The sequence below is a fragment of the Canis lupus genome, chromosome 16 (assembly GCF_048164855.1).
Source record: "Canis lupus baileyi chromosome 16, mCanLup2.hap1, whole genome shotgun sequence".
In the NCBI taxonomy this organism is placed as follows: domain Eukaryota; kingdom Metazoa; phylum Chordata; class Mammalia; order Carnivora; family Canidae; genus Canis; species Canis lupus.
Window position 1 is genome coordinate 43,735,346 of NC_132853.1, and position 23,846 is coordinate 43,759,191.

At 37.6% G+C, this 23,846-nt stretch overlaps 1 long non-coding RNA gene across 1 annotated transcript in view; it reads right to left on the reverse strand.

Annotated features, from left to right (window-relative positions):
• Positions 1-2,552: 2,552 nt before the first annotated feature.
• The window catches only part of LOC140606906 (uncharacterized), a 331,711-nt gene continuing 310,417 nt past the window's right edge, over positions 2,553-23,846 (reverse strand). The window contains exons 5-6 of the long non-coding RNA XR_012009113.1: positions 3,732-3,877; positions 2,553-2,947 (exon numbers count right to left, since the gene is read on the reverse strand). This is a non-coding gene — a long non-coding RNA (uncharacterized lncRNA). The remainder of the gene's footprint in view (positions 2,948-3,731; positions 3,878-23,846) is intronic.

Below are 23,846 nucleotides of genomic sequence, written 5' to 3' on the forward strand. Positions count from 1 at the left end.
GATTTTATGGTGCCTGCCAGCACCGACCAATCTAATTCTCGACTAGTCTAGTTACAGACTCTACTTTTTGAAAATAATTGAGAGAGCCTCAAAGGTCTTCTCTCTCTTTCTCTCTCTTTCTCTGTAGATGATGATACTATTGTAATTTACCTTTGCATCTTGCTGATAAGAGTTCAATAAATGGAGTTAAACTTCAAATGGCACTGTTTTGCAGGGACTATTTCTAACTTTTGATAGACAGAAAATGATGTCAAAAATAACGTATAACCTTTTAAAACCCAGGAAGCCACTTACTTGCACCTCGGCCCCTTTCGTGAATCTCAATAGTTGAGATTGTCAGGGGCTCAAGTGAAGGTACCACCACCATCGATTCTTAAATAGATCGAGAAGTGAACATCGCTTCCTTGAATGGCATCACTCTTTATAGCCAAGAAGAGAGTGACTCTGCCTCTTTATGAAATTTGTTTTTTTCTTTTTTTTTCTTCTTTTTTTTCTTTATAAAATTTGAAGGGAATACAGTCACTGTCAGATTTCTACCCTTACCTCAGCTCTCCCTCTCCCACTTGACATTACTTTGTACAGCAAAACAGATGCTTGCATCTGTCAGATTGTCTTTTCATTTTACACTTTGGCGATACCATCTTTGTTGTGTGAAGAGCTGTGCCTCCAACTGCTCATACTTCCCGCAGACAAGTCATTTTCACCTAACTTTATATTAATGAGGAGCTTTAATCTTAATATTTATGTTGTTTTAGCATCAGCAAAGCCTTCATAAATGGCTGACATTCTCAGATGTCATATATATGTACAACTGTGAAAAAGTTTAACTTGGTTTTCTCTAAAAGCACCATTTAAGAAAAAAAAAATTAAGAATGGAAATTGTAAACCCTGTGATCTCAGGCCAATGTGGTAAAGATATTCAGACAGTTTCTCCAAAACATTTTGCTCTTATTGGAGAAAAACCATCAATATAGATGAAAGTTAGAAGGTAATATTATAAGGTGACTCGTTCTTAGACAGACAAGAGAGCTACGGACATAATCCATGAGTGCAGTTTCTGCGCTGATGGCTCAATGTCTATATCAAAAATCCTAAAGCAGTGGTTTATCTCTTCTTTGAGCTTTTCATGTAATAAAAGTTGTAACAGTAAAATTGTACAGAAGCCAAAAGTGTACATAACAGCTCCTCCGAGTGGCAGTTGGCTCGGAGCAAATCATTTTAGAGTCTCTTTTTGAAATGATGGAGTCCTGCATAAAAGGCTATTTAAGGTGTTGTCTCCACAGGGAAGCCAAGGGGATCACTGAGGCAATTACCTTCATAACACAGGCAGAGAAATGCTGTTATTAAGGGGAAAATCAGTATTTGAGGCTGGTTTCTATTTTTCCTTAAATTATTCATTCTTGCTAACTTCATTAATCGAATAATGTAGAAAATATTTACTTTCTTTTTCACTTCCAACAGTAATTGTGCATCAAGAGCTGCATTCGGACCACTTCTACGCAAATCAAAAATTACCACCAAAAATCAAGTCCCCAAGTGGCTTGCTGCCCCAAATAAAAGTTTTGGTACCCAAACAGAAGGTTTAAAATCCCGATTCTACATGTAGCATTTCTGACCCTGGGTGAGTCATTTAACTTCTTTAAGCTTTATGGGGCTTAAGAATCATACCTGTTCTTTGTAACTCACAAGGTTGTTACCGGAATCCAATGAGATAAATTGCGTGGAGGTCATTTGTCGCACACCACGTAAATATCACCTGCTATATCTATATAAAATACATTTTGGATTGTTCGAGATCATAAATAACTGCCAAATTTTTATTTTTACTCTTTCCTCATCTCTGGTAACACTTTGTAATTTTAATAGTCAGAAAGGGAATAAGAACTTAAAATGGTGCGTACCGTGCTATAAATAAAATACGTTGAATGATGGCTTAAAGCAGCCCATGGACCAAATCCTCCTTGCTGCCTGTTTTTGTAAATACAGTTTTATCAGATTGGAGCTATGCCTGTTCATGAATGTATTGTCTCTGGCTGCTTTCACACTGTAAGGGCAGAGTTGACTAGTTGGGCCAGAGACCATATGGTTTATAAGCCAAAAATTCTATCTAGCCTTTCACTGAAAATTTTGGCCAGCCCTCGGCTTAAAGGGACAACATGGGAACAAAGCTGTTTCATAAAACATACCTTTTGTGTCTATCAAATATTTCGTAGCCCTTTACTTTACAAATCTCACTAAAGCTACTGGGATTTGGCGAGCAAGTGTATTATGTTACACACGCGCACACACAAGAATGTGTGTTTGCCTGAAAGTGCACCTTGTCTGACTACAAATTTGGTTACATTCAATGGCTTAAATATTCTGACACCCAGCCAGAATGATTCCATGGTGATAGTGAAAGCAGTGCTTGCTTCACAAATGAAACCAATTGCAGCTGTCATCCACTGTCACTTCGACTTAATTATTAATATAAAGACAATTGGTTTGGAGCACACAGAACATTGGAGATTTGAAGATAATTGTTATGAAATAATTCTGCCTAGAAAACCAGTAACAGTACATGATTTTTATTGTGCGCCTGTCAGTGCAAAAATCTGACTGTCAAGCCCACTTTAAACATGGATACAAATATAATAGGAGGTTTGCCTATGCCTTTGGATTGGTAAACCGAAGCGAGAAACAAACACACACCTGCGGACTAGTGGGCAGACAAGCTTTAAGTGCAGATACAAAGAGATGCTACTTCTTTAAGCGAAAAATTCAGAGCAAAAAAGAGGGAGCTTTTACAGGGGGAGAACTCTGCACAGTTATTTCAATGTTGAAGAATATCACCCTTGGCTTTCTTTTCTCGGCACAGATGTTCATCTGCATCCCATCTGATCCGAATATTCGGCTCTCTTGGCACACATCTCTTTATCTCAACTGTGTGTTCTTCCTCTGGGCCAAACTCCAGTGTCACAGATGTGCAAAGAGAGAGAAAGGAAAGAGAATATAAGGGATGGAAAAGCCTGAGCTCAAATTTATCAACAGGTCCTTATGGGTGCTGTTTATTTCCCTAAACTCCCACCTGTGCTCGTGCAAGTCTGATAGACCAATCTGGCCACAAATCTCCTCTCTGTGAAAGAATTCTTTTTCAAGAACTAATGCCTTACGGAAATAAGTCTTAAAAAAAAAAAAAAAGTTGAACACAGGATAAACCAACCGCAAGTCCTTTATTTATTTACTTAGTTTGTGTAGAAAGGGGGAACATAATTCAAAATACCCTTTGCCTTGAAGTAAACTTAAAAACTGATAAAACCAACAGAATCTTACTTTTTATACCACATCTTGTCTCTAACTCTGGGCAGCATCAAAGAACCATTGGCTATTCTTCTGTCCTAGCGGATGCATAGACTCTGGGGAGAAGCCTTTTAGTTAAGGTTCATACATTTTTCACTTTTTCAATCTCTCAATTCCCCAGTGAAAATCTCCAAATAGCCTAATTTTTTTTAAACCCTGGGTTTCCTCAATGCATTAATTTGTGCTGTAGTATATTGTATTTTGTCCATGGACAAACATTTTATCATGGTTTCCACTTCTTATTCTCTATGATAAGACTTGGCAATTTTTTTCCCCTGTAAAGTGTCAGATACCATCTCTCACAATTCAGCTCTGCAATTGCAACACAAAAGCCACCATAGACAGTATGCAAATGAATAGGTGTGGCTCCGTTCCAATAAAACTACACAAACCGTTGGCAGGCCGGATTTGGCTCACAGGCCATAGTCTGATGATCCTTGCTGTACCCCATTGTGGGTTTCTCAGGAGAGTGTATTTCCCTTGTGACTGTTTCCACCAAATGACATTTTTCTTCAATCTGAAGAAATCCTTTTCACATCTGTAAAAAGTTGAAAGCAATTAATTCTCCTCTATTGTTTGGCTGGGATTCTCTTAATTTCATCATCATTTTTTGAAGGATATTTTCACTGAATACACAATTCCAGGTCAACATCTTCCCTCACCACTTGAAAGACACAATTTGATTGTTTTCTAGCATCTGTTGACATCAATGAGCAATCAGTTGATTTCATATAATAAAATCAAATTTCCCCAGCTGTAATCTTTCTTTTCCTTTGGCAGAGTTTAAATTTCTCCTTTTCTTAGCTTTGAGCAGTATGATTGTGATACACCAAGGTATGGTTTTTTTGGTATTTATTCTACTTGGTTTACCTTGAACTCCTTGGATATGTAACTTGATTTTTCCCCCTGAGAATAGGTAATGTCTTCAAAAAATATTTTCTTTTTCTTAAGATTTTTAAAAAATATATTTTTATTCATGAGAGACACATAGAGAGAGGCAGAGACATAGGCAGAGGGAGAAGCAGGCTCCCTGTAGGGAGCCTGATGTGGGACTTGATCCCAGGACCCCAGGATCATGCCCTGAGCTGAAGGCAGAACCTCAACCACTGAGCCACCCAGGTTCCCCTCCAAAAATATTTTCTGCCCTCCCTTTTTCCCCTTCCTATATTGGTCTCCAATCACCTATATTAAACCAGTTTCTATTTTTGCACAGGCCACTGAGTCTCTGTTCATTTTTTTTCAACCTTGGTTTTTTCAAATGTTTTTAAACTTTCCCTCTTTTTGTTTTTTGGAGGTTGTCTTTTTATTTTATTTTATTTTATTTTATTTTATTTTATTTTATTTTATTTTATTTTATTTTAAATTCAATTTGCCAACATGCAGTATAACACCCAGTGCTCATCCCATCAAGTGCCCTCTTCAGTGCCTGTCACCTAACTACCCCCTACCCCCACTCACCTCCCCTTCCACAACCCTTTATTTGTTTCCCAGAGTTAGGAGTCTCTCATGGTTTGTTTTCCTCCCTAATTTTTTCCCAAAAAGAAATAAAAGGCATTCAAATGCAAAGAAGAAGTCAAACTCTCCATCTTCGCAGATGACATGATACTGTATATAGAAAACCCAAAAGACTCCACCCCAAGATTGCTAGAACTCATACAGCAATTCAGCAATATGGCAGGATACAGAATCAATGCAAAGAAATCAGTGGCATTTCTATACACTAACAATGAGACTGAAGAAAGAGAAATTAAGGAATCAATTCCATTTACAATTACACCCAAAACCATAAGATACGTAGGAATAAACCTAATCAAAGAGGTAAAGGATCTGTACCCTAAAAACTACAGAACACTTCTGAAAGAAATTGAGGAAGATGTAAAAATATGGGAAAACATTCCATGCTCACGTAATGGAAGAATAAATATTGTGAAAATGTCTATGCTACCCAGGGCAATTTACATGTTCAATGCAATCCCTATCAAAATACCATGGACTTTCCTCACAGAGTTGAAATAAATAATCTTAAGATTTGTGTGGAATCAGAAAAGATCCCGAATAGCCAGAAGAATATTGAAAAAGAAAACCAGAGCTGGGGGCATCACAAGGCCAGATTTCAGGTTGTACTACAAAGCTGTGGTCATCAAGACAGTGTGGTACTGGCACAAGAAGGACACATGGATCAATGGAATAGAATAGAGAATCCAGAAATGGGCCCTCAACTCTTTGGTCCACTTATACTTGACAAAGCAGGAAAGAATATCCAATATTTTTTTAAGATGTATTTATTTATTTGAAAGAGAGAGTGAGACAGCAAGCAGGAACAGGAGGGGCAGAGGGAGATGGAGAGAGAATCTCAAGCAGCCTCCAAGCTGAGCATGGAGCCCGACTTAGGGTTCGATATCACGATACTGAGATCATGACCTGAGCTGAAACCAAGAACCTGATGCTTCACCGCCTGTGCCACCCAGGTGCCCCACAGTTCTAGTAGTTTTTATTATAGTCTGCACATTATGGCGATATGTTATAAAGCGTCTGTATTATGCCATCTTTCTTAAAATAATGGGGTGTTTTTTGGTTTTGTTTTTATTTTTGTTTTCAGTTTTGTTTTTTTCCTGACAGGCAGTTAAGCTACTGGCAGATCCTATTATTCCTGTGAGGCTTGATTGTTTTATTATTTCTGAGAACACCGAGATTTCAGTTTTCAATTGAGCCCTAGGGCATGGCCTTTATTCTAAAAGACAGTCTTTATCACTAAGCTGTGACTTTTCTGGGCTCTTACCTGAATGCTTGAGCTTCGCAGAGACATTTCTCCAGTTTTCCTGGGCCAAAATTCCATTTCCACTGTTGAAAAACCTTTGGTGTCACCGTTTCTCTCTCATCTCTGCAGGAAGCAATTTCTGCTGTACCTCACAGTTACTTGCCCTGCATCAGCACAAATTCTCTCAGTGGAGCTCCCTTGATAAATCCTCGTGTAGATCTGGACCTTCCTCTCGATGCAACTCCTTAATTTCCAGGATCTGTTCTGCAAATTCACATTGCTGCAGCAGCCTGAAACTCCCTGTCTTTATCTCATCAACTCAAAGACATTTCTCCTCTCCCTGGCCTCCACTTTGCTCTGCCATGAAGTCTGAACATATGTCCCCAGGCAAAACACCAGGGAATGTGTTTACCTTCTCTTGGGGTAGTTCCCTGAACTACCGATTGCCCAATGCTGGACCACATTGCGTTTCTTTAGAATACTTGTTTGCATCAGGAGGACAAATCACAGACAAACATGGATGGGAATTTAGTATCCAATTTTAAACTAATATTTATCATAGGACAGCTGCCACTATGCAAAATAAGTGCCCAGATATTTTAAAGAGCAAATATAAATTACAAAGCAGTTATGGTGAAGTGAGAAAGCTTACCAGTTGTTTAATCAATCAATCAATAAATCAATCTTTCCTAAGAGTTTGATGACTGTTCATGAGCAAGTTGAGTGATGAGAACTTGTAGTAAGTGCATTGTTTTCATGTCTGCAAAAGGAGCCTCATATCTACCTGCCCCATCTGCTAAGTATGTTTTTAGGACATGAGCTGGCATAGTTCAGATAGACATGAGTTTAATTCCGCATGTGATTGATCTCTTACAGTTGTGAGAACGTAAATGAGTTACTTATCCTCTGTGAATCTGAAATTGGGATGGTAGTAACTGCCTCATACCAGTTTTAAAGAATTGAATAAGATAATTTATATAAATTCCCTTAGCTTATTAATTGACATATGGTAAATACTCAAGAAAATTTTTTTTCAAGAATATGTTAACTAATAATTATATTGGTAATGGTTGTTAATAGTAACACATAGCAGTGTATAACCAGACAAAGTGAAAAATTGAAGGTTATTAACATTGCATTACATAATCATGAGACTAGTCTCTTGTGTTTGAAAAGATGGCTGGAGATAAATTTTTTAATGACCCTGCTTTGATTCAATTCTGGTTAACTGAATATATACAATTACACAATAAGCTATCCAAAAAAAAAAAAAAATGCTTTTTGGATACTATTTACACAGGCAAAATGCAGAGGGAAAAAGTCAATGAGTGGAATCACCATAAACAATCAATATGAACCAGCCAGGAAAAGAAAGATTTTATCAAAATATTCTATTTCAAAAATAGTTTTTCTTACGTTTTGTCATTTTTTAAGTTTGTTTGTTTATTTTATCTGCTCTAAAGAGGTAATGCTTCAGCTTAAACCATTCTCTTTAGCTTTCATGTGGAAACACAGAAATTGAAGAAAAAAATAAAAACATTTGGGATCCATTAATATGTCCTATCAGTCCATTTGAAATTTTTCCAGCTGTCATGTTGTTATTCTAATAACTTCCTGTGCTTAGTCTCTTTCTTTACAAATCTCAATTCTAATTAAAGCGGAACTTTATCACTGAGAATTCCTGAATTACAGGGGAATGCTGAATTTTATCATAAGAGGGAAACACTGAAGGTTGCATAAACAAGTAAAAAAATCACCATGTGGGATCCCTGGGTGGCGCAGCGGTTTGGCGCCTGCCTTTGGCCCAGGGCGCGATCCTGGAGACCCGGGATCGAATCCCACGTCGGGCCCCCGGTGCATGGAGCCTGCTTCTCCCTCTGCCTGTGTCTCTGCCTCTCTCTCTCTCTCTGTGACTATCATGAATAAATAAATAAAAATCTTTAAAAAAAAAAAATCACCATGTAATGGAATATGTATGAGGCATTATGAATATATATGAATATATACTTTGGTGATCCCTTTTAAAATGTGATTTCTGTTTAGGTCTTATTGAGGACACATTTAGTGCTACATAATAGTTAACTGAGACATGTTCTACATTTTTGAGGATTAAATATTAAGAAAAAACCAATTAAGATTCACTGTGAAAATGCTAAGTTACATATTAAATAAGCAGAATAAATATTAAAACTCACAGGATTTGTACAAATTTCTCTAGAGAAGTACTCAGGTCACAAAATGGTCAGTCTGGAGATTTTGCCAACATCAAGCTAATACTGTACAAAAATGAAAGACTGTGAAAGTATGTCTTTCAAAGTATGTCTGGAAGTATATGGTAGTTCCTTGGGCTTCAGTAATCAATCTAAGTGTTAAGACTTTAAAATCAAATAATGCACTTTTTATTAATTTACTTTTTTAATGTCTCGGTGCTCTCTTTGTAGACAAACCATTTCTTTTTAAAATAATCTCATCAAGAATGCTGTTTTTGTTTTGTTTTGTTTTTGTTTTTGTTTTTTTCCCAAGCAATGTCCTTGTTTTTGTCAGAGATCCAATTCAGTAAAAAGCATTATCAAGGTTTCCGGAAAGTATGAATATATATCATGTATTAAGTCAGGATGGAATCTCATTGCCAGCTTTTATTTACAAGTTTGCTGAGAGAAGAACGAGTTGAAGTTTTACATCATTAATAAGAACTGAAGATGCTTTATGCTGCATTCACTGAATTGTAAATGTATTGCCATGCTAAATTACGGCAACGGTATTACTATTTCTTATCATCTGACCTCATATTGTGAAAGCACTAATTTTGGAAATTCTCAAAATAGTTTTGTGGGGCAGACATTAAGTTCAATTTCCTCATTTGCAACATGCAGAATAAAAGAATTTATTCATGCCACTAGAGACAACATATGCAGCAAATCACTCTGTCTTTGGATTCCAGATCTTCGTTCTCCTCCTCTATGTTTGTGTTTAGCGTGGCCATTATTTCTTTTGTATGATACCCAGCACTTAGCAAAGGGCTAATTATACAGTAGATTCTTAGGAAATATGTGTTCCTTGATACACTTCTTTTGATACAAATAGAAAGGTTTTGAAACATAGATTTAATTAACTGAGAGTGAACACGTATTATTCATCAGGTTTCAATAACAAAAACAAATTGAATGTGGAGTTTTGTGTACAGGTGAAGAGATAAACACATAAGAAATGTACAATGTGTGAGAAATGTGCTTGGATAGACAAGCAAAGGGTACTTTGACACTGCAGAGTAGGGATGCTTAATTAGCAAAGCCTCCCATTATATATTATTAATGAGTTTTGTTTATATACACATAAATGAATTATACTTAGCAAAAGAGAGAGAGAGAGAGAGAGAGAAATACACAGTCATGTTTATAAAGACCATCAATGGACAGTGAGACTAGGAGTGATTTTTATTTTGTCAACATATCTGAGGGTCTCTATTTGTGAAAGTCTGTATAGACTGTTTAAAAACCCAGGAGCAGGTGAAGCAAAACAAGGTTAATCAGAAGAAAAAGATGTGATGATGAAGTTGCAGAACTAAAGTGATCAAAAATAGTAAAATAAAAAAAGAAAAGAAGACAGAAAACTGAAGGGATTCAGTACACACCACCCTCAAATATGCTGCATGAGTCCAACTACACGACATTTGGAAAAGGAGAAACGATGGAGATGGTAAAAAGATCAGTGGTTGTCGAGGCTTCAGATGGGGGAATAAATAGAGCACAAGGACTTTTAGGGCAGTGAAAATATTCTGTATGACATCATAGTGATGGATGCATGTCACTATGCATTTGTCCAAATCCACAAAATGTACAACAACAAGAGTGGACTGTAATGTAAGCTATGGACTCTGGGGGATGTTGATGGGTCACCATAGGTTCATCAACTGTAACAAATGTACTACTCTAGCAGGGGAGGTTGATAACAGGAGATGCTATTCACAGGTGGGGACAAGGGCTTCTGTCAGATTTCTGGGGAAATCTTCATACCTTCCCCTCAATCTGGCTGTGAACCTAAAGCTGCTCTAAAAATAAATAAATAAAATAAACATCAAACAAACGAAAACACACCATATAACATTTAGCATAAGAGTTTGTAAAGAAATATCTTCTCAAAAGAGCTTGCTTAGTCTTCCCAAAGGCTTTTCTCGTATTTCCTTTAAAAAGAGAAACATTTCCAATCGGACTCTGCTTTTGTAATGATTACGTCATTCAAGTTGTCTACGGAAATGGGAAGCCTTCCTAAAACTCTCAGACTACAAATGCCAAACTTGGATTTCAAATTCATAAATCCTCAGGTGTTTGGGAAATCATCAAAGAACAAAACTAACCCTGGAGTTTCAGGATTAGACAAAGTAGTTAGTGAATAAATTGAATAATAAGAAAATTTTCTTATACCTCATAGAAATCCCTATTAAAAATTCCTCAGAGATACCTACTATTTAATCATGTCATATTCTTTAATGGATTTATGCAATCAGGTGACCAATAGAAGCCATGAAAACTTAATATCCATTTGCGTATTTATTCATTGATTCAACAAACATATACTAAGCTTATTTGTTTTTAAGGGAAAAGGAAAAACTGATGGAGAAAAGAGATAATATTAAAATAAAGAAAGGGATAAGCACTAGTAGAAAATTATTACAAAACTGAAGTGAACATATGTCTCTGGAAAAATTAGAATGGAATGAAACCAGAGGAGTTAACGAAGGATTTACACCAGAGAAATAGATCATTCTCTACTAAAATACAAAATCATTTTTGTTTAAAAATGAAAGAAAACAAGAAGGTAAATATGCATATTCGCATGTTTTTATCAGACTTATTGGTACTTCAAAAAATCCGTAACACAAAAGTCTACTATATAGAAACTTATTAAGAAGTAGAAGACCCAGGCGAACAAAGAGGCAGAACAGTATTTTGTCATAAGGTCAAAGGGGTGTTGAGAAGTCAGGTGTAATTTTATGATGATCAAATTACAGCATTTGAGGGGAAATGGGCACGTGAATCTTGTGGCCTAATTTAGAATCTAACTTAAAATGAGTTAACTGTTCAAAAAATGTTAATAAGGAACCTAGATGAATTTTTTTAAAAAGTCAATGAAAACAAAAACTTCAAGTAAGTCCCAAGGGAGGAGGCAAAGATCAAACAACATAACAGGTAAACCAGTGACCAGAAGAATGCAAAGAATGAAATCAAAAGAGTAAGACAAGAAGGAAGCCATTTTGTACAATAGAAAATATTAAAAGATGATAGATGTTCATTGGGTTATATGAGGAAGAGGCTGGTTAAGGTTGGAATATATTATCTTGAAATTATTGAAAATAATCTTCATAAATGTCAAAGCTGATATCAATAAATATCAAGGGATAATAATATATATATATATTTCTGTCAACTCCATTTTTGCCCAATCTTCACATCAGTCTTATATTGTAGACACTGACATTATTAAGGTTACCTGCATTTCAGAGATGAGGGGACCTGAGCACAGAGTGTTAATGGTTAATTGCTGAAATTTCTAAAGTTATTAAGTGACACAGCTAGGACTTTCAACTCCAAAACCTCCAAAACTTACGCTATCCTCTCAGCAAACACTTCCTACTCCATCTGTCCCAAGGAAAAATTCTATTATCTTCCATCCCAGTGACAATCACAACTAAAATTGTATGCACGCCCTTTCTCTCTTGTATTGTACATTACTTAATTACATTACATGCATCATATAAAGTGTCCTGCTTTGTAGGTATAGTTCCGTATTAGCAAGGTATTCCTAACATTTCCCGATATCAGTGTTCTTCATCAAAAGGGACCTCTATACTACTAATTGTAGAAAATGTATTGCAAGCAAGTATGTTACTGGCTAGGACAGGTTAATTTGATCGTAGAGAAATCTCCAAGAAATTATTTACCTCCGCGGAATTTAACTATTACATAGATGAAAAGCAGAAAGAAGCATTCAGCACTGAAATAGAAATGTCTAAGTCACAGTTAAATACATAAGAACTTTCATAGAACAAGTCAAATAGATGCTAGCTCCCATCCCTATGACAAATTTCTCAACTATTCCGTTGCCCTGGGTCCCATTATTGCTGTATCTCTCAGCATGATCAGTAGTAGAATGAGTTTAAACGGAATTGGGTAAACTGTATGCAATTATATTGGAAAATTACTTCCAAACCATTTGATGAAAACTCCCATTTTAGTAACAAACAAAATCATAGGTTAAAATTCCTAACTATAGAACATAGGAGGGCAATATGTTGTTTCCTGCTGTGTGCTGAAAAGAACCACTTTTTTGTACTAAAAAAAAAAAAAAAAAAAAATAGAAGTAGCTAAGCTCTAGGTTCACACATGTGGGGATCCATCCTTACCAGGTCTATGATTTAAATTAGTAATAGCCCTGTAATAATAATAATAATTGTATCTGTCTAATGTTTATTTTGTGTACTGACTGTGAGTCAGGCCCTGAACTCCGCTCTCCAAACGCCCGGTCCCTTGGTATGCATGGTTTTCGATTTTCATAATAGTTGAAAGAAACACATATTATTTTCGTTTTTTTTAATTAATTAATTTATTTATTCATGAGAGACACAGGCAAAGACATAGAGGGAGAAGCAGGCTTCCTGTGGGGAGACTGATATGGGATTCTATCCCAGGACCCCAGGATCACGCCTTGAGCCGAAGGTAGATGCTCAACCACTGAGCCACCCAGGTGCCCCACTACTTTCAGTTTTAAAGCAAAGAAACACAAAAATAGAACCTACAAAATGAATCAGACTTAAATTGAGTAAGTTAGTTGCGCTGACTGTCAAATCCACCAAGACTTAAATTTTGGACTTTCATCATCCATTTTATTTTCTCCTCACCTATTATGGAGTTTAGAATACTGACATATTAGAAATAGCCCCTCCAAGAAATGTGGCCGGGGATGGTCCATCCACCTTGCCATCATTCTTCCAAATTCAATCTAGTCAAAAAATCTTAAAAGCCCTAGGGAGAAGCACTACATAAGAGGGGTCACGATTCAAATGAAAGAATACTGGTTTCATCCTGTGCTCAGCAGCTTGAGATTTGATAATTTGGTGTACAATAAGCCAGTTGCATATATCCTTGCAAAATTAATGGTGCATGCATGTCATATGTGGATGCATTTGTATGTGTGTGTGTCGAGCAGGGCAAGGGTCTTCTTTTTCTTCTTCCTCTTCTTTTCCTCCCCTCCTTTCTTTTCCTCTTTATTTTCTCCAGGCAGGAGTTTGATGCCAAGCCTATTTACAAAGTTCAACGTTGGGGTCATGAGAATTTTGCTGCACACAACTGAGAGTTTTATGTTCCTGAGACTCAACAGAGCTTTTATGCTCTTCCTTCTCTTTCTTTGCTGTCGTGTATCTTAACCTCTTCTTCTTGACCTGCCCCAACTGTTATTCAGAATCAGATAGTGAAGTGTGGACGCGGACAGCTAGACATTCAGCTTATTACCTGAGAGTTACTGCGGAAACGCATTTGACAATATTTTGGTGAGTTTTTGCCGCAATGGGATCTATCCAGCTGGTTAGACCACAGTCTTCCTTTGAGCAAGCTTGATCTCCAGAAAGAAATAAGATTAGGGATTTTGGAGTAGCATAGTTCATATATATACACCAGTAAGTTTGTGATTTCAATCGATGACCTTAAAAATAAATTTATAAAGAAAGCCCCCTGAAGGGAATGCTCTTTATAGGACCAGAATCTAGAAAAAGGCTTTCTTCACTGGAGATCAAAAATAGTCCATGTCACAATTTCTAGCTGTGGGTGCACTGTACCCTCAGGAATTAATGACTTCAGAGCCAACTTGCTTTCAGTTGTAAAAACAAGAAAAAAGAGCACCCGGGTGGTTCAGTCTAGTTAAGCTTCTGCCTTCTGCTCTGGTCATGATCCCAGGACACTGGGGTGGAGCCCTGCATTGGGTTCCCTGCTCCACAGGGAATGTGTTTCTCCCTCTCCCTTTGCTGCTCCTCCTGCTTGTGCTCTCTTGCTCTCTCTGTCAGATAAAATCTTAAAAACAAATAAATAAAAACATCAAAAAAGATTTCAAAAATATTTTTGAAAAGAAGAAAAAATATAAGCAATTTTCAATGTACAAAGAAGCTGTGTTGAATTTGTTTTTATGTCAGCTTTTTGGAAACTGAAACACATTTTTCTCCATGGAACCAATGATATATATTGTAGTTAGGTTCTTTAAAAAAAAAAAAAAAGATTTTATTTATTTATTCATGAGAGACACACACACACAGAGAGAGAGAGAGAGAGAGAGGCAAAGACACAGGCAGAGGGAGAAGCAGGCTCCATGAAGGGAGCCTGATGCAGGACTCTATCCTGGGTCTCCAGGACCACACCCTGGGCTGAAGGGGGTGTTAAACTGTGGAGCCACTGGGGCTGCCCTGTGGTTAGGTTCTTAAGTTGGTCAACAAAAAGTCTATTTAAGTAATAATATATTTGAAATATAGTGTTAATGGCACTCACCTTAGGTCCAGGTGTTGGTGGCCAAGGGCCAGAGAGAACTGGATGGAGGAACATAGGAAAATAGATTCCCCCCTCCCTTTAAAGATCTGATATCAAATCATCTGTAGATATTGCAAAAAGGCATTTAGTGGTAGCTTTTTCTTTTAAAAACAGAACACGTTTGTGTGTTTTGGAGTTTTGAAAAAGAATAAAACTTAGCATCACCATAAAATCACACACAAGAAGTAACCACTACTAGGATGCATTGAATAAGTGCAGAGGCTGGTTGCAAACAAAATACATGGTATGAATTATTTGTCTGTCTACCTATGAAAATCTCTAAAAATACATAAATACGATTTTTATTTGTGCAGACTATTTTCTGCTAAAATAGTCGTTCGGAATACCTAAATGCTTTTGTTGGGATAAATGCTTCAAATTGTTCTTGCTGGGCCAGAGTATCTGCAATGCAAGCCCTTGATGGGTATTGCCATTGACCCTTGAGAAAGGTGGCTCTATTTTATGTTTTCATCAGAAGTATGTGCAAGTAGCTGTGCTAAAATTTTGAAATAAGTTTTTGTCTTTGGCGTCATTTCATTTTCCTTCCTGTGCTCTTTCTAAACCCATCCCTGTTGGTTGCTCTTTCTGGGTTTCTTCCACACCAAAGACGGTGGTACCTTGTGCACTGTAAACTTCTCTAGAAACACAGAATTACTCATCCTATTGCATTATTACTTGGAAAGCGTTCTTATCCTATTGCATTATTACACAGAAAGTGCTCTTTATCCAAATTGCCACCAGGTCTCCAAAAATTGCATGGATGCATCCGTGAAAAGCTTCCCAGTGAGTGCATCTGCAGAACTGGAAAAGGTTGGTTTTAGGAATGAACGGCACATCCTAAGGAGCAAGTATTTTCTACGGCGTGCCATCATTCAAGGTATATGAAAAGCCCAGTGTCAAAAGAAACACTAAAATACTGGATTTCTGAATACATGGAGGCTGGAGATGATGAATTACACTTATTAAATCATTAACAAGAGCCTAAGAAATAGCTACATATTTTGACTTAGATGAGCCCATTTCTAAGATGTAATCAAAGGTCTGATGATAGATTTAAGTAAAAGGAGTTCATCTAGGGTTGTTTAAATACAGAAAAATAGGGACACCTGGGTGGCTCAGTTGGGTAAGTGTTTACCTTTGGCTCAGGTCATGATCCCTGGGTCCCTGGAGCTAGCTGTGCTGGGCTCCCTGCTCAGTGGGGAGTGTGCTTCTCTCTCTCTCCCTCTGCCCCTCCTCCTGCTTGTGCTCTCTCTCACTATCTCTCTTTCTCTCTCTCAAACAAATAAAATCTTTTTTAAAAAAAATAAAATAAACAGAAAAATATTAGATACAAATGTCAATCATAACACATTCATGTGAAGGAATGAATAAACACTCTTAACATACCACATGTGAGAGATGTTAATGGTATACAGGATGATGGTAATACAGTTAGATTATAAAAGTTAAAATCCTGGGGTGCCTGGGGGGCTCAGTTGGTGGAGCATCTGCCTTCAGCTCAGGTCAGGATCTCAGGGTCCTGGGATCCCGTGTCTAGCCTGCTTCTCCTTCTCCCTCTGCCCCTATCCCTGTGCGTTCTTGAGCTCTCTCTCTCTCTCTCTCAATCAAATAAAAAAATAAAATCTTTTCAAAAAAGTTTGAATCCTCATAAATTTGTTAAAATTGGATTCCTGGGTCGATCAATCAATCAAGCTGCAGATACTAGTCATTTTGATATTGATCATAAATGGCAATTTCAACTTTCTTTTCCATACCTTGCTGCAGGATGAATTTGCACAGCTCTCAGAGCCTGAGTTGGGAAGTTTGTTTTAATAATGAGCTCTTACAGTCAAAAGTCAATAATAAACTCTCTGAGCCTGTATTTATGAATTTTTGTCAGTGGCAAACAAGCTGCGGAAAAACACACATGCAAATTAGAGTCCCCAGATCCTTAAAGAAACAACGGCCCTATTTTTGCCCCTGCCACTTCTCATCTTCAATAGTACAGGTGCTGGGTTCTTTTTCCCATCTCTATGGCCCAGAATAAAAAATAAATAAATAAAGACACACAGTCTCCTTGTCATTGCCATGCTCAGCAACAAGCATTTCAACTGGGGTTTATGAGGCAATAAATTATTGTTCCCTGTCCTGGCAAGTAGCTTTTCTGAAAGGCCACATCCGGTCTTTGGGGCACTAGCTTTTATTATGCATTTCATATTGAAACAAAGGTCAAATTAATTGACCTTATCTATGTGAAAAACCAGCTGGTTGCCTAGAGAAATAAAATCTTTTACAGAGACTTTGGGAACAAGTAAACAACAGGAAAACCCAATCCAATGGCAGCTGGAATCTGCAATTAGAAATAGAATAAATTTGGAGGAATTTAATTTTTAAACGATCAGTTAAGAATCAACAATTACATTTTCTCCAAGGAACAATAGAGCCAATGAGACTCCAAATGTTATCTGCACCTACACAAAATGTTTCCCAAATTTCTTCACGAATATTCACGTTGAGGGAGGGACACAGAAAAGTTGCAAGCCTTCCATTCTGTGGACAAATGTTGCAACCCTTTCTACATGGTTAACTAAATCATTCAACATTCCAAAGAAATCACTTTTCCATCTGAAAGAATCAAAGTCGGAATATAGTTTTATTTTCCCAAAAGAAATACAAAATAGATACTTTATGCCCTCTGAATCTCCCGTAATTATATGTACCCACCCAAAGACTGAAAATTTTAATGCAGAGACCAAATAGAATAGAAGAGGAGGCTGAGTTATTTTTCTAAAGCATCTGTTCTTCCATTTTTTCATCTGGTAAATGGGATGATAATTCTTCCATCTCATCACGTTAGGGAAAAATCAAAACAGAAAATGTAAATAAATATCTCAGCACTTAGTGTCTGGCAATGCACAATAAACATGTTAACCTTCAGTGTTGCTTTTAAAAAAGTCCAATAATGATTCAGAACCACAAAATGCAATTGTCCCCACTTGTAATACACACACAAAAAAAATAAGCTTAGGTCTCCAATTTCTTAGTTTATTGCTTTTCTCCTTTCTTTCTTAGTTTAGATATGCAAACACAGCCCTTGACACGGTTTTGTGTGAAAAATGATTTAGAGTGCTGTGCTAGTGGACAGGCATTATGAGACCATAGATAGTTGTGACTCTCCTATGTGAATTTGACTCACATGTGAATTTAACAAGTGTGCAAAGAAATAAGGGATTGGTGAGACCTGAGAGACGTACGTTCCCCATGTCTCCAATTTTAATTGCCAGCAAACTTATGACTCTTTGCCATGCAAAATAAGTATTTTGAATTTATCATATGCAAACAAAATGGGGACATTGGATTTGATGGATGAGATTTTCCTGCTGTCACAAAGCCCACATCGGGTGGAGGCCTGCTGTATCATCCAGTATGGAAAAGATTAAGCCAGAGAAGGCACATCTGCATGGTGGGACGCTGAAAAAATTAATGGCTGTGAAAAAGGGTTTGAACTTCTAGCTGAGGTCAGAAGCAGGGTGATTTAGTGACTTTAGTAAACAGACTCGCAATGAGGTAAAATGAAATTTGGTTTCATTTTGGTCAGTACCTAGAGAAAGAACATCAATAAAGTTTTCAGTGCTCAAAGGTAAGTTCAAGGCCTGTTTGGAAAGGGAATGACTTGCAAAAATCAGTTCATTGTTCTAGTCGATCGTAATTGTATCTTTTTTATTTCACCCAACTCAGGATGTAATTTTAGAAATGAGACACAGAGATAATGTGAATCAGTCAAATTACAAAGAATTCCAAAAAAAAAAAAAAAAGAAAGAAAGAAAGAACAAAAGAAACAAAAGAAAAAAAGAAAAAGAAAGAAGAAAGGAGAGATAAGTGACCCTGGACATTTGAACATAAAGGTTGGACTGAATCTTCCGGAACCAGAAGAACTGACTCTTACCTCTTCCTTAAATTCATAGGTAAGGCAAATGCTAATCAATATGCGAGGCTGATTTAACATAACAACACCATGTTCCTGAATATGCTTTTTAAAATTCCTGGTGTTTGCTTGTGAGGTGATATCTGAGGTTAGAGGGAAATAAATTCAAAATGAAAGAACAGGTCAGAAGTCAGTAGAACAAAGCTACTGATTTTGGAGCTGGGTGTGGAGAAAAGAGGGACAGAGACAATGAGATGCCTCTGCAAAGAATTTTCTTTCCATTTCTCTAAAGATGTAATAACCAAAAATGATCTCTACTTAGTAGAAAGGACTGATGGCACGTCTCCAGAAATCTGTGTACAGACAAGGGCATGGACACAACCTCACAGGAAATATATTACTGGATCTTGGGCCATCAGGTAGATCCATTGGCTTATCAGATTTTTGGAGGGATGTGAGATTCAGACACAGTTGCTGGTATTTCACAGGCATTCATAGGAGTCTTGGAGGAGTGATCCTATGTCCTTTGCTGCATAAGAAGGCCAGTTTGGGGACGGAAGGCTGATCAGATTCCTGTAGCCTCCACGTCTCCAAGCTTCCTGGTGGAAAGCAAGAACGTGCGTGAGCTGCTTTGACTCCAAGTACCCCAGGAACCGCCAGTGAACCTGAAAGCCCCCACATCTGGCTACAGCTTGCCCTTGTTTGCTTTACATTCTGCACACAGACGACCACCCTGGCTGTGAATTCAGGGATGGCCCAGCCTTCTTGACGCATGGCCAGGGGAGGTGGGGAATCTGTAAACTCACCTGGTCCGAGGGTGAGGCCCACCACATTTTTTTTTAACCCGCCTTTGTTTTTGTTAGTGTTAGTCCTTTGGAAAAGGGTTTCTGCAGCAGCGAGCACACATTCATCATCCTTTCTCCTTTGCTTATTCCTTCTCCATCAGGTATAAACTGTGTCCTGGCCAAGAACTGGTCAGTGCATTACAGGGACGTTCCCAAACACATAACCCTACAGAACAGAAACTTCTGGGTAAGATGCCTCCAGTAACAACCCACTTTCTGCAGATTTTGTTTAGCTGTGTGGCCGTTCAGATGGTTTCTTTTCCAAAATTATCTTCTATCTAGAAGAAAAAATTAAATACAAGAGCAAACTCTCAAGGAGCATAGACGTGATGAAGTCCAACGTGTTGCACTTAAAAATCAATGTTTGGGAATAAGACAAGCAGAGATTATATAAGAGAACGGCAACCTGAATGCTCTGGGAGTTAATAGACAACAGAACAAGCTGCTCTTTTGTATTTTCAGAAATTCATTAGTTTTTTTTTTTAATGGTGTATATACAAAACTGAAAAGGAATCAGTCAAGAAACAGTTCTTAAAAAAAAATCAAACAATGCAATCTTTAACCTTTGTTTCTTTTCTTTCAAAACAAAAATAGGACTGTTTTTGTGGGAATTCAGATTCCAGGGACACAGCATCAGGGAAAGTAGTTGAACAGTGAAAAATTATATTGAAACATTTGTCTGTCCCCACACTGGACATATTTCTGGGCACAAATGACAGGATGAAATGCTATTTTCTCATTTATTTGTTTGTTATAGGTGCCTTTAAGTATATCGTCAAGTAACTAAAATTTTCTGCTATATTAAGAAAACCCAAACAAAAACAGTACAACAAAAACAATCTAGATTCACACTTTTTTCCTTTTATATGTTAAATATGTAAAATATAATGTGTGCAGGAAAAATCTAGATTATGTCTAGGAATCACACACCACTGCATCTGTTGCCACCCTCCTGGCCTCTCATTCATTCTTCTCCTCGCTGAAGGGTCAGTAGGATTGTCTCCTCTCCCTTGTTGGGGAGGTTGCCCCATAGAAGCCCATTGATCTGCCTCCTACCCACAGAGTAAGGCTTCGCAGAATTTTTCCAGAGCATATATTACATCTTATCTTTCTCAATCATAAGTGTCCAGAAGTCATTGTCTAGGTTTTTTTTTTTTTTTTAAGATTTTATTATTCATTCATAAGAGACCCAGAGAGAGAGGCAGAGACACAGGCAGAGGGAGAAGCAGGCTCTGTGCAGGGAGCCTGATGCAGGACTCGATCTCAGGACCCCAGGATCACAACCTGAGCCGAAGACAGATGCTCAACCACTGAGCCACCCAGGTGTCCTTATCCAAGTGTTTTTCTTTTCTTTTCTTTTCTTTTCTTTTCTTTTCTTTTCTTTTCTTTTCTTTTCTTTTTTCTTTTTTCTTTTCTTTTCTTTCTTTTTCTTTTCTTTTTTTTCTTTTCTTTCTTTTTTCTTTCTTTTTTTTTTTTTTTTTACCAAAAATGCTGTCTTATAATTGTCTAACGGTTGGGAGAACTTGATTCACAGAGTTGTCTACATTTCTGAGGAACAGCTTTCTAACTACACACTTAAGTCTGCAGATATTATAGGACTGGCTCTATTAAGCCTAATCCCTGAAAATTCCACTTATGGGAACTGCTGCTCCAAATAACCTGGATAAAGATTAAATAGATGGATATGGACATAAAGCAAAGGAGAGTATAATGGGGAATGTGGTGGTTGGACATCACTAACAAGGAAACGAAATGCATCTTTTTGAAATGCGCACCATTGCCATGGCTGTGGTTGGCAGTGTATGTGGGAAGTGTTGCTCAGACATTGTCTAAATTTCAACTGCAGAAAATATATGTGCAAATAAAGAAAAGTAATTAGACCCTATTGCTAGAGACAAATAGTGTTGTATGTTTAGCACTAAATGTTCAATGTTTCAACTGTGGATGGTAGATTTTCTCTATTTAAAAGAGGCAAATTGGGATCCCTGGGTGGCGCAGCGGTTTGGCGCCTGCCTTTGGCCCAGGGCGCGATCCTGGAGACCCGGGATCGAATCCCACGTCAGGCTCCCGGTGCATGGAGCCTGCTTCTCCCTCTGCCTGTGTCTCTGCCTCTCTCTCACTGTGTGCCTATCATAAATAAATAAAAAATTAAAAAAAATAAAAAATAAAAGAGGCAAATTGAACACCAATAAAAAATAAATTTATTATTGAAAAAAAAAAAGAGCCAGTAGAGGGCACCTGGGTGGCTCAGTGGTTGAGCTTCTGGCTTCGGCTCAGGTCGTGATTCCGGGGTCCTGGGATCGAGTCCTGCATCAGGTTCTCCTGCAGGGAGCCTGCTTCTCCCTCTGCCTATGTCTCTGCCTTTCTCTCTGTGTCTCTCATGAATGAATAAATAAAATCCTTAAAAGAAAAATAAAAGAGCCAGTATCGATATGGATTTTCCTGACAACTGGGACAGGAATAAATTCTCAGATTTCTAGCATCTTTTAATTTGAAAAGCAGGTAAAGATGTATTTTACACACGACACATATCTAAAGAGCTTTATAACTTTTGTGATAACTCCAGAAAATGGACAGCTCATTATTTGTGTATTTCAGTACCATCAGCATCTAACATAATGTGGTCCGTGGCAGTGAGTCCATAAATATTAATTTGTCAAATTATGGCTGAATCACTAGGTTTCCCTTTGTGCCGACTTATGTCTCATATAATCTTTCTGAAAACAGTCCTGGTTGCCTCTCCTACCTGTATCAATCTTTAGGGAGAAAGTTTACACAGAGAACAGAGAATTTGATTGGCCCAGTATCCAAGTCATAACAAATATCTGATTGCTCAAACTAACAAATGAAATTAATGAATTGGAAACCTCAAAGTCAGCTTTTTTTTTTTTCCTCTTGGAGATAGGAATCTATTCTTAATTCCTCTTTTTGGGTTTTAGAGATCGCCTTCCTAGTGACACCTTGCATTGGCCAATAGCAGAAAGTGCTTTTATTTCCTGAACGATTCAAGGTGTAAAAAGAAAGTGGCAGGAAGAATGCAGATTGGTCCTGTAAATGGTAGCATCCAGTCTAAATGGTTTGTCTGTACTTAAACACATCACCCATACTGAGGCACTGAAGCATCGTGCTGATGGTTTTAGACTTCCGTGCCTTGGTAGGTTCAGACATTGCATGCTACACTTATGTCTGGGGAAAGATAGATGTCTGTTAATTCTCCAGATGTGCTATCGGTCCAACTACACTTAGATTCACGTCTGGAAATGTTTAAAATAAATGGCTGGATTTTTTTTTTTCCACTTTATTTCTGGATATCTTAGTATCCTGGATTCCTGTCCACAGCCAGTTTGTATCTTTCTTGATCTTCATCACCATACTAGGAATTCTCCCTCCGACTATCTTTTTTTTTTTTTTAATTTTTATTTATTTATGATAGTCACAGAGAGAGAGAGAGAGGCAGAGACACAGGCAGAGGGAGAAGCAGGCTCCATGCACCGGGAGCCCGATGTGGGATTCGATCCCGGGTCTCCAGGATCGCGCCCTGGGCCAAAGGCAGGCGCCAAACCGCTGCGCCACCCAGGGATCCCCTCCCTCCGACTATCTATATAATAATGACATATCATAGCATTTTTCAAAGGTCGTTTGTTTTCAAAGGGTTGGGTTGGATTTTTTTTTTTTTTTAACTTCGGATGGAAGAGTGGATTTTTACTGATGTGCTGATACTTCCACCTAGTGGCCACAGTGGAGGGTACAACTGTCTTCTGTTGGACAACTACAAATACATTCCTGGATCTTCAATAATTCAATCAGTTGGGAAATATTTCTGGAGTTCTTTCCACTCGCTACACGCAACAAACAGAACATGATGAATAAAACTGTCTCGCTTTAGAAGTAAAGATAAGATAATTTAAAAATACTCCAATATGCTTACTGAAATGCATGGTTACCTATTGAATTTTTAATAAGCATATTTTAGAACGATTGTATATTTACAGCACAGCTGCAAAGATAATACAAGGGTTCCTGTATCCACTTCATTCAGCTCCTCCTTATGCTAACATCTTACTTTTTTCATGGTGCCTCTGTCAAAACCAAGAAATTGACTTTGGTACCTTATTATTAACGATTAGTAGTGTCTTCAGACCTCATTTGGATTCCACCCGGTTTTCTACTTATGTTCCTTTTCTGTTCCAGAGTCCAATTCAGGATACTACATCACATTTCATTTTATGTCTCCTTGATCTCTTCTGGTTGGTTCTTTTTAATATATCAAATTATTGTACTCTACTGCAATTATTTGGGTAGCAATAAAAAGAACAAAAAGAGAGTACAATATGTGTATCTGTGAGTGAATTAACTATTATATTCCAAAGAGATTATCTTCAAGGTTTGAAAGATGTTAAGAATTGGGGAAATGACAATGTTTGGAAGAACAG